A 10,662-nucleotide genomic window follows, 5' to 3' on the forward strand; every position below is an offset into this window, starting at 1 on the left:
TGGCCAGATGAACAGGCGCATCGGATAGGGGAGGTATGGAATGGAAGGGAATCTTGTACCTGTTCCCCAGGACCTCCACAACCCAACACTCCGCGCCCCACTTCTCCCAGATGTTCGCGAAGTGGTTCAGACATCCTCCTACTGGTGTCGACGAGGGCAACATCTCCTACTTGCAAAAAAACCACTTCGCTGCTGAAGGCTTCAAAGTTACCATCGCAGAAGCCTTGACGCAGAACCACACCTTCTTAGGGGGCCTAGCAGGAGACCGAGAACCGGTATGGTTACCAGGTGACGGTATACGCGCACCTTTAGGGGATCTGACACCTTGTGCCGCAACCCGTATCATCGCTTGTTGCGACTCTACCGCTGAAGTTGAAGAGACGAAGTTTACCATCGCCGCAACTTCGCCCTCTTAGAAGAGTTTGTCGCAGAGTGCCAGGGGCGCCCTGGACAGGGCCCTCTTATGGATATCTGGGAAATGGTGGTGAAGATGGCTCAAGTATGTCTCTCCTCTTCTTCCCAATAAAGGTAGTACCGGCCGCTGCGACATTTGCTTGATGAGCCAATCCCATCGACACCGATGTGATCAGATTATCGAAAAGGACCAGATCCGATGGAACGAACCCGTTTCTTTTTAAGAAGCCTATCAAACGCGACAGCATCCACATCGAGTGTGAGAGAGCTTTGGACTGGTTCTGAAAGGTGTCCTCCAAAATGGTCGCTTCTCTCAAGGTGATTCCTACCATTCTAGACAACAAGGGAACTCTCGCCAAAAGAGCCGCCACTGATTCATTCAGGGGAACTCTTATACCTGATGAAGGGTTACCCGCTACTCCATACACATTCTTCCTGGGTGGAAGTAGAGAAGAATCCTGCCTACCTGAACCCACTATAGAAGTCAACCTAAAGTCCGCCTCTCTCAAGGACTGCTCCACCCAACCAAACAAAGTCAACTTACAGGACGTGCGAGGTATTGAAGGTTTTGTGGAATATAATTCCTCAAACATTGCCTGAATAGGGTGTACTGGATCTTCTGCCACTCTCAACTGAGGAAATAAATCGTGAATAAATTGTACCATCCTTTTATACTCACGTCCTCCCGCTTGGGGAAAACTCTCTTCAACGATAGGGACTTCTTCCAACGACGTTTCCCTATCTGGATACTCTGATCGGAGAGGAGCTGGACAAGAGACAGGACGAACTTCCAACTTACCCGACTGCAAAGAGGGGAAACTCAATAAATCCCTATACCTGGAATCCTGACCAATCAATCCATGTAGGATCCCCACACCAACCGTGGCCCAGAACCCTCTCTCCTAAGAGAGCCGACGCAGCTCGTGGAGTTGTTGCACTAACAAACACTGGGTGTTCCGAACCCGAAGCAAACCTCCCTGAGGCCGACACTCCCTGGTGTGAAACATCCTCACGGATCGTCTTATCCTGAAGACCTGATGATGAAATTGGTGCATAAGGCGCCACCGATCTACCCAAACCGGATTGCAAAGGAACTGAGGTTGAAACACCTGAGTTTAACCTCCCCAGATACCCTGGATCAGTACCTAAGAACTCTGAAGCCGCAACACCTGCGACATTACTTAAGTTCCTAACAGCAGGGGAGCCCGCTAACGCAGAAGAACTCGCTCCCAGAGCAAGATCGCTTGTACCTGAGAAAACCATACCAGTACCTAACACCGGAGTAGCCGCAATACCAGTACCAATCTTACCACCCAACGTCCTATTTGGATGGAGAACTGCCGCAGCGGTCTTCATACCAGAAGAATCCCCCGCCGTAGCAGTTACATAAGAATTAGAAGAGGGAATCTCCGTTCCCGTAACTCCCACCAAACCAGCACCAATACCATAACCCTTAGAAAAGGAAACCCTCGCACCCTGAGAAAAGTTTGGGAAAGACATCGAAGGAGAAGAGAAAAAGGGAGAGGACATACCTGGTATACCTACCGGAACCCCTGCCGAAGAACTTGGGCAGTACGAAGCCCCGCCCAACAAGCTCGCACTGACAGCTGTGCTAAGAGAGTGGGATATGCCCACTGGGTCTGAAATGCCTAACTGTCCGTTTGCCGGACCCTCTGCTTCTGAACGAGGGGCCTCAGAACGGGACCCCTCCGGAAACGAACCACCCGGGGGAACCTGTCAACAGGTTGTAGACGAAGCTAAGGCATGCCCCAAAAGAGAAGAATGAGAAGGAACTTGAGAGTTAGAACTTGTAGATAAGGAGTGAAGAGAAACATTAGGAATAGAAGGAAAAACAGATGTAAAAGGTGATGGAGAAGAAGACGACGACGACGAAGAAGCCATTCTTTTGAGTGAAAGAAGATATATAGATTCCCCTCCCCCCTGATAATCCTGCAACATATCACCCGAAAACTTGGGGAAATTCTTACTGACATGATCCCGAATGTCCGAAAAACCTAAATGAAAGCACTGTCTAACCAGACGTCTATAGTTCTGAGACAAACCTAGAATATTACCATTATACTCTGCCAAGTTAAATGGTATTTCATCAAATTGGCCAGCACTACCCCCTGAATCTGTAAAAGGACCCGCTGGGAAGGAAACTTTCGAAGAAGGGATGGCCTCGAAATTTTCAACAGGTCTCGCTTCAGATACCGACTTAACGAATGACTTAATATCCTTGTCCTTCGGAAAACACGAGGACGGAAACAGAACTTCCGTTGGATCCAATGCCGATCCTGTAAAGATAGCCGAATCTGAACCCAAAAGGCACTGCTCTAGCAGCTTCTCATCCTTAACCTCTACACTAGGATCCCTAACAGTCTTGGTCTCACCTATTACTAATTCACACTTTTTACTTATGCTTTTAGGGGAAAGGGGGAATTCTGCTGCTGACACTGCCTGCTCCACGCCAGGGGGGCCGGCGGATCCTACCTTTTGGGCTTGCGGTTCCCCATAACCCCCGGCACCCGTTAGGGCTGGTTCTGGAACAGGCAGGGGAGCTGAAAAAGAGCGGTTAGAATCCACACTCCTATTACTATCCTTATCCTGATTCAATTTTGTCAACAATTCAGTAAAAAGACTAGTCATACTTGATGACAACTTATCCTCTAATTTCTTGAATAATTCAGCTTCTAACTCTCTTCTTCCACTTTCTTAGGTTCTGTCACCCTATGTTTATTCTTCGACGCTAGAGTTTTCCTATGTTTTAGATAGTTCTCCATCTGGTCCAATGACCAGTCCCTACACTCCTGACATCTGTTTAACCCCACACTATACCTCCCTACAACTAATGCAACGTGAATGTCTGTCATGTTTCAGGCTACTCATCCGCTTCTTGCAGGCAATACAAGAGCGATGAGCTGCCCCATCGCCGCTGCAAGGTTGTTCTGGAGACGTAGCAGATGGGGATGACTTCGAAGGTGCAGCTGGGGAAGTTTCTTTCAGAGGTGTGTCCATAATAGAAAAGTCCAATCAACGCTTTAGTCAATCCAAAATCCGGAAGAGGTCCAAATGAAGTCCAAAACGTAATACAAGGTTCATCAACAAAACAGCAGGTTAATCTGTGGGTCGGGCTAAAGGCCAAATCTTCGCTTGAGGTAGGAAACGTCCTAACACTCGAGCGAACAAAAAGCAATTGAAGGGAGAGCGCTCTGCCGGCCGGTCCTGGCAACAGCGTTGCCAACGGTAGTGCAGGTAACTCAGTAGAAGGGGGTTTACCTGCAGCGTTGGTAGCGCTGGCAGTTTAAAAAAATTACCCAATTACGGGTAATTCAGTGGGGATATAGTTCGGGCTGATCAGTGAGGGCTAATTCAGGTGTTCAGGTGATGTATTGCAATATATATGTATATACATATATAGATATATATATATATATATATATATATATATATATATATATGTGTGTGTGTGTGTTGTGTGTGTGTGTGGTGTGTGCGTGTGTGTGTGTGTGGTAGGCTAGTGATTTGGCAACCACTTCCGGGAGATGACCGTTAAAGGCTAAAAGCAACGGCCAATGTATCGTTCCACCGAAGTAAGAAAAGGAATATATCTTCACTTTTTTACTATTATTATTATTCCAGATCCTATAATATATTTCCTGTGTTTTTCTAAACAGCCCCGACAAGCCAGCCTTTTCGACAGGTGGAAATACATTGCATACAATGTTTTTGCCTTTCCCCTTCGATTTCAGAATGCATATGTGATGTGCCGAGCACATTCTCTCTCTCTCTCTCTCTCTCTCTCTCTCTCTCTCTCTCTCTCTCTCTCTCTCTCCTCGCCAGCGTTGAGAGCTCTTCAATAGAAATCCCGTCGCGTGGCAAGATTGGCTCGATACACTTTCCATTCGGGCTATTTTGGGACAAGGCTCGATCGTGAATGTACGAAGTTCAGGGCAAATATGTTTGAGGGTAAATATACTATACTTGTTGAGCTTCGCAACTGTCGCTTAACAGAACACCCACATACATACTGAAGGCGGAGACTTTCCCAATTCGCGATCTTTTGCCGATTGTGAATGTACTACAATTCTGCAGTAAAGGCTGTGGTATGTACAGCCAGCAATGTGTTTATGCGTTTTAGTTTATTGAAAGGAAATTATTATGCCGGCCTTGTCTGTTCGTCCGCAATTTTTTTTCATTGTCCGCCCTCAGATCCTAAAAGCTATCGAGGCTAGAGGGCTGCAAATTGCTATGTCGATCATCCAGCCTCCAATCATCAAGCATACCAAATTGCAGCCCTCTGGCATCAGTAGTTATCTTATTTAAAGTTAAAGTCAAACATACCCTGCAGTCTAAAATATCCCGGGAGTCTTCCGAGACTACATTTTCATTGCCCTACAAGGGGGTCAAAGTCTGACGCTACAGGATTCAGCAACATTGTCACAAGACTTTCGTAGGATCTAATTCTACCACTTGGAAAAAAAAAATCCCGAAAGGCTTACTTCTGCTGGCTACACTATTGTTATAAACACGTTAGAGGACCTTCAACTACCCACTTTATTCCCAAGCCTTCGATTCGACTCGAGAGATCAACATTTCACTCGCAATTTTTGAAGCGCTTCTTCGGGTTAGTCCGATGGCATAGACCTACCTACGTAAGTGTTCATTTAATTTGAGAGCGATACTACCAGTTATGTCATATTGTGACATTCAAGATTTGTCATATTTTGATATTGTTAGGTTAAAGATTATTTGTTCTCACCCACTACTACTTTAGCCTGTAAAAGTTGCCAGTAAATAGGAAACTTATAACCGGTTAATCTTCATATACACTTTTTTGCGTGTGCCTCAGTCCGCCAAATCTAAGAGCACTTCCGCTGTCTAAAACATTTTATTCATTGCTTCTTCCAGACTACTAATTTCAGAATCAAAGTTTAAAAATTGTACTTAAAAACTTTAGAAGGTTAAATCCTAGTACTATTTGATAAAATTAAAAACTTTTGAAGGTTAAACCCTAGTACTATTTGATAAAACAAACTTTCGAAGGTTAAACCCTAGTGCTATTTGATAAAAAAAAAAGACTAAGGTTAAACCCTTGTACTGTTTGATACAGACTTTTGAAGGTTAAACCCTAGTACTATTTGATAACACTTTTGAAGATTAAACCCTAGTACTATTCGATAAAAAATAACTATAACTGGTTCACTTAACGTAGATTCTTGGGTAAGCCCTATGTCTATGAGACGTTTGTTTGGCGGGCGCTGATTGGCGAGGAGCTGCCTACCTCCCGGTATCAGCCAATCAGCGACCACTAAACAAACGTCCCGTAGGCATACTGCTCATCCAAGAATCCACCTTAAGTGAACCAGGTATAAGGTTAAACCCTAGTACTATTTGAAACAAACCCTTTTGAAGGTGCTATATGATAAAAAAAAACTAAGGTTAAAGCCTAGTACCATTTTATAAAATAACTTTGAAAGTTTAACACTGGTACGATTTGATAAAAAAAAAAAAAAAAAAAAAAACCAGCCTAGTTTTTTTTTACCAATAAGATTGTGTATACTGGGTGATGTTTTAGGCTCAAAACTGAGCCAGTTTTTCAGTTTACTGGATAGATGTCGTGTATATAACATACGCTATCAATCAAGGTTTAAGTGTGGGTAGACCATCATGAACTTTACAAAGAACCTTTAATTAGGAATTATAAAGTGAGGGCAAAATCAACGCAGTATATTCAGTTGCTTATTGGCAATATACATCAGCTTGTATAAACTAGTCAAAATCAACTCAATGCCATTAGAAGCAGCGTTCAAGGTAGCACTTTCCAGGATCTCTCCACCTCACCGAGAAGGTAAATGTAGAGTTCAAAGCAGTTTATAAAACTTCAAAAATCAGCAGTACATTTGCACAACTGAATCCCTTTTTCTCCAATGCAACGAACCTGAAATTAAAGTTGCTACAGAAAACCAATTTTCTTAAACAGTTATGCCTACACAATAGAAAAATCTTTGTACTTTCTACGGGACAACCAGTCTCAAAATCAAAGTGGCAAAAATGCAGCTCAACTGTCAAACTACCATAAAGTATCTGCTTAGGAGTGTCATACAAATAGCAGACATACAGGTGCCAGAGAAGCCAGGCAAATATGAAGTCACGGGCCAGAGTCTGCCAGGATATTTAGAAGAGGGCAGCTAACAAGGGCTGCTAAACCAAGTAAAAGTAGAATCAGGTATTAGGCCAAAGACATTACAGGGTTCCCATATTTTATTGGAACAGCACCAAAGCAAGTTCCTATCAACAGAGGTTCGTTCAGTCAAAAAACAGATAACCATAGATTGCTTATTGCATTCGTGGTTTATCTACAAGTTTTGTTTGTTGTATTGGATATATTACATACAGGTAGAATTAAGAAAGTTTTAACTTTATGCTAATATATCAAAAGTTATTAATGTACGTTATGAATCTTAAAAGGCACAACTTTAAGAGTCTAAAAATCATAGTTAAAAAAAACCTGTTTCTTGAAATTAGCAAGTTTTAGCCAGTTTTTTCAAACCCACAAAATTTATTCATTAAAACAAAATTTTCCATTAGGCTAAAAAAATTTAAAATCTTTAAAAATGTAGTTACTATACTACAATTTTTAGTAACAAATCTTTGAGCTAAAGGAAAGTTTATAAATTGAAAAGTTAGTTAATTCTGAAAAAGCAATCAGTAATAGCTAAAGCAATACTTGCAATCTTTAATTTAAAAGGAGAGTAACTCATTAATTCACAATATGTTAAAAAGTGTGTTAATTCTGAAAACTATCAGAAATGGCTAATGCGATACTTTAAAGGGTTGGATTTAAAATTTAAAACATTACGCAAAGTGAAGTTAAAAAAAATTATAAGTTACAAAAAATTATAAGTTACTAAAAATTATAAGTTACTAAAAATTATAAGTTACTTATTTTGTCAGGAACGATACCTTAATACTAAAACACTAAAACAAGATGTCAAAGTCGAATTAAGTTCTCAAAATGGCCATGAGGCTAAAGTATTAACCACCTGAAAAAATAAAAGATTAACCCTCCCACCCCACGGCAGGGGATGGGAGGGGCCTTCACCCCTACAGGAGCACCGCCCCTGCAGGGGTAGAGGGGAAAAAATTAAAAACAAATTTCACAAAAACAGACGTACAACCTCACCTCAGCTTAATTGTGAAAGTTTAAATCCAAACCTGGAGATCTTATTCCAAAAGCTCAAAAGGAACTGGGGCGGGGGTTGGGGCAGAGTAGTCATGGTTTTTTGAGTAAAGGGATCCGTTCCAAAAGTTCCACGTTGTAATCTTTGGATGGAAGTTTCTGAAAGTAAATAAAAGTTTTTATTATTATGGAGTTTAAGAACACCATGCAGGCCACAAATTTTCTTTCATGGCAATGAAAATGAGGAATTATAGCTTAAATTTTGACTAGGATTCTCAAGTATAACACAGGGTGTCCATAAAGTCCCAGTACCATTCTGAGCAATAAATACTTTTAATGGTACTGGAAATTTACGGACATCCTGTATAAACCCTACAGAAGAATTGCATCAGTACTATTATTCCATACTCTCCGTAAGTCACCCTATTTGAAAATTTCTTATTAAATTAAATTTCAGCAAATTAACATAAGTGAAACTTCAACCGTATTAAAAATCAGAGGCTTTCGCCTGGAAGTTATATAGAAATAATATTAACAATCACCCAGACCACATTACCAGGAGTATGATGAACCATGTAAAATTCGTCACAAATTATTTTATTGACAAAATATACAATTAGTACATGAAATAACGGGAGGACCACTAAAGGTCAAATTATTAGTAATCGCTGTAGATTATCAGTAATAAAAAAATGACTACTTTCATTAAAAAACAATTCTGCATTGCCAGCGATATAGATAATCCTATAATTTCGTAGCCGTAATTTTAAGTGACAAAAAATATAGGCTATATCCATGGAAAAAATTTAAATTCTTAAGATAAAAGATAATCAAAGACGTTTCTACAATTTAGCATAACACAAAATTAAGGCTAAAAGCAATTTGAACAAATTAAGGTTATTCATAGATTACTGAAACCAGAGTAAGAAAAAGAAAACCTGGAACGAAAAAAAAAAACTTAAAACAAAGTGGAGTCCTGAAGCAATCAACCTGAAAGAATCCTGAAATTGGAATTCCTGAAGTCCCACACACAAACAAATTTCCAAGATGGCTCGTTTACTTCTCCAGTGTTACCACACAAATCCAGACAATCCTCCTCCATCGCGGTGGGGAAAAACGGAACACGCTCACGAACACAAAGATAAAACTAAAAGAAATGGGATCTGTTGACACCGATATCAGTTCACCGTCGTTGTGGCGAAGTCATCTCCAAGGACCATCAAGTCCGTAGAAGTATTTGCAGACGAGAATTAGTATTGACCCGAAAGACTTTTTAGCGTCCTTGGTTTAGTTGCATTCAGGGGAAACTGAAGAGAATTGGTTTAAGTTTTAACGCTAAGGTCTTTCGGAGGGAAATTCTCTCTCTCTCTCTCTCTTGCTTGGTGAGACGTACCCACGTGAAGTCACAATAATCACAGATATCACAAGTTTAAACATACGACTAGAATTTGAGAAATAAATCTAGAAGTGTTCGTGAACTATCGGTGATAAGATTAGTGTGAAAAATAGTAGGATAAAACGTCCTTTCTAAGTTAGTTTATCAAGTGTAATACTATAAATACAAACAAGATGGCAGTAAGTTCCAACTGCGGGAAAAGGTGGCGTAATTTGGCGTGTTTAGCAGATTCGCAATATGATGAGGTAGCAGGAAGGGAACTGGCATTTCTCATCTATGAAATCAGCAACAGTCCTAACCAAAAAGATACAAAAGCATTCATAGATATATTAGAAGGATATAATCCTTCAAAACTGGAACAAATCTAATGAAAACATCTTGAAAATAATTGAGAAGTTCCAAATAAAATCCAAGTGGTCAAGAGACTCATAAAAAAGAAAATATACATAAACCAACATATTCCGACAAAGAAAATGAATAAGGTGAATCTTGTGAATATCCTAATTGATGCATTAGGAAAAAGAATGCCAAAAGCATGCAAACTGTGTAAGGTTTGGTATAGCATAGTCAATCCACAAAACCTAATCAGAAAATGTGCTGCATGCAACATTCCGACCCATCCACAGTGTGCTGAGGTAATACAAGATTTGAGAAAAGATACAAGAATTTTTTTGTTCAACATGTCTACCCTCATGGATAGACAATGTTATTAAATCAAGATTGAATGTACAATAGTTGAGGATGAGAAGAAGAGAAGAGGAAGAAGAAGAAGAAAAAAAGAAGAAGAGGAAAACGGAAGAGAATAAACAAAAAAAATGAAATGACAGAAAAAAATAAGGAAAACAAAGAACAAGATAAAAGTATGGATGCAGAGATACTCATTGATACTACATATGAGGCAATAAAGCAGCATACCTACAAGAAATAAATTACGATATGACAACAGAAAAGCAAATCCCGAAGAGGCTCTACCCAGATCTATACAATGACGGGAAAGAGGAAAAAAATAGACAAGAAAGACAAAATCTGCAACCTTTTGAAAAGAGGGAATTGCAGATTTGGAGAAAGATGTTACTACAAACATCCTAAGATATGTCAAAACTATGAAATATATGGTAAATGTGCATACTTAGATGGATATGGGGATTATTGCAGAGATCTGCATCCAAAAAATATGTAAAAACCTAAAAGAAGGAAAAGGATGTAAGTTCGACAAAAAATGCAAATATATGCACCCTGTAGCCATGAATCATAATCAATAAATAACCAACCAAGTAATAAAATCCAAAATAAGAAAGAAACAAATAAAGAGAGAAATCAAGAATATCAGGTAAAAGAGAAAAGCAAACACCAATGAGATATGCAGAGGTGTCAGCAAAAAATTTCAAAGCATCAGCTCCGCAAAATTCTACTCAAGAGATAATAACTGTATTTATTATGCAAGAGGTAATTGCAGAAACGGAGAAAATTGCAGATTCAGACACAAAATGAATAATTATGATGAAGGAAGATCAAATATTATGGAAAAGTTGGATTTTTTAATGTCAGAATTTCTGGAAATGAAAAAAAGAACAACATACCAGAACAGGAAAAGAGACATGGGAAAATCCTTATTACTACCAGTATTAAATGAAGAGAAAACACGCAAACCATCATAGTGATGAATGCG

At 40.0% G+C, this 10,662-nt stretch overlaps 1 long non-coding RNA gene across 1 annotated transcript; it reads right to left on the reverse strand.

Annotated features, from left to right (window-relative positions):
• Positions 1-6,134: 6,134 nt before the first annotated feature.
• On the reverse strand, positions 6,135-8,721 carry LOC135207090 (uncharacterized). Its single transcript, XR_010312871.1, has 3 exons — positions 8,588-8,721; positions 7,601-7,756; positions 6,135-6,355 (listed from the first exon to the last, which is right to left on the reverse strand). It is a non-coding gene; the product is annotated as an uncharacterized LOC135207090 (long non-coding RNA).
• Positions 8,722-10,662: the final 1,941 nt, after the last annotated feature.

Source organism: Macrobrachium nipponense, chromosome 32 (genome assembly GCF_015104395.2).
Source record: "Macrobrachium nipponense isolate FS-2020 chromosome 32, ASM1510439v2, whole genome shotgun sequence".
NCBI classification, from domain to species: domain Eukaryota; kingdom Metazoa; phylum Arthropoda; class Malacostraca; order Decapoda; family Palaemonidae; genus Macrobrachium; species Macrobrachium nipponense.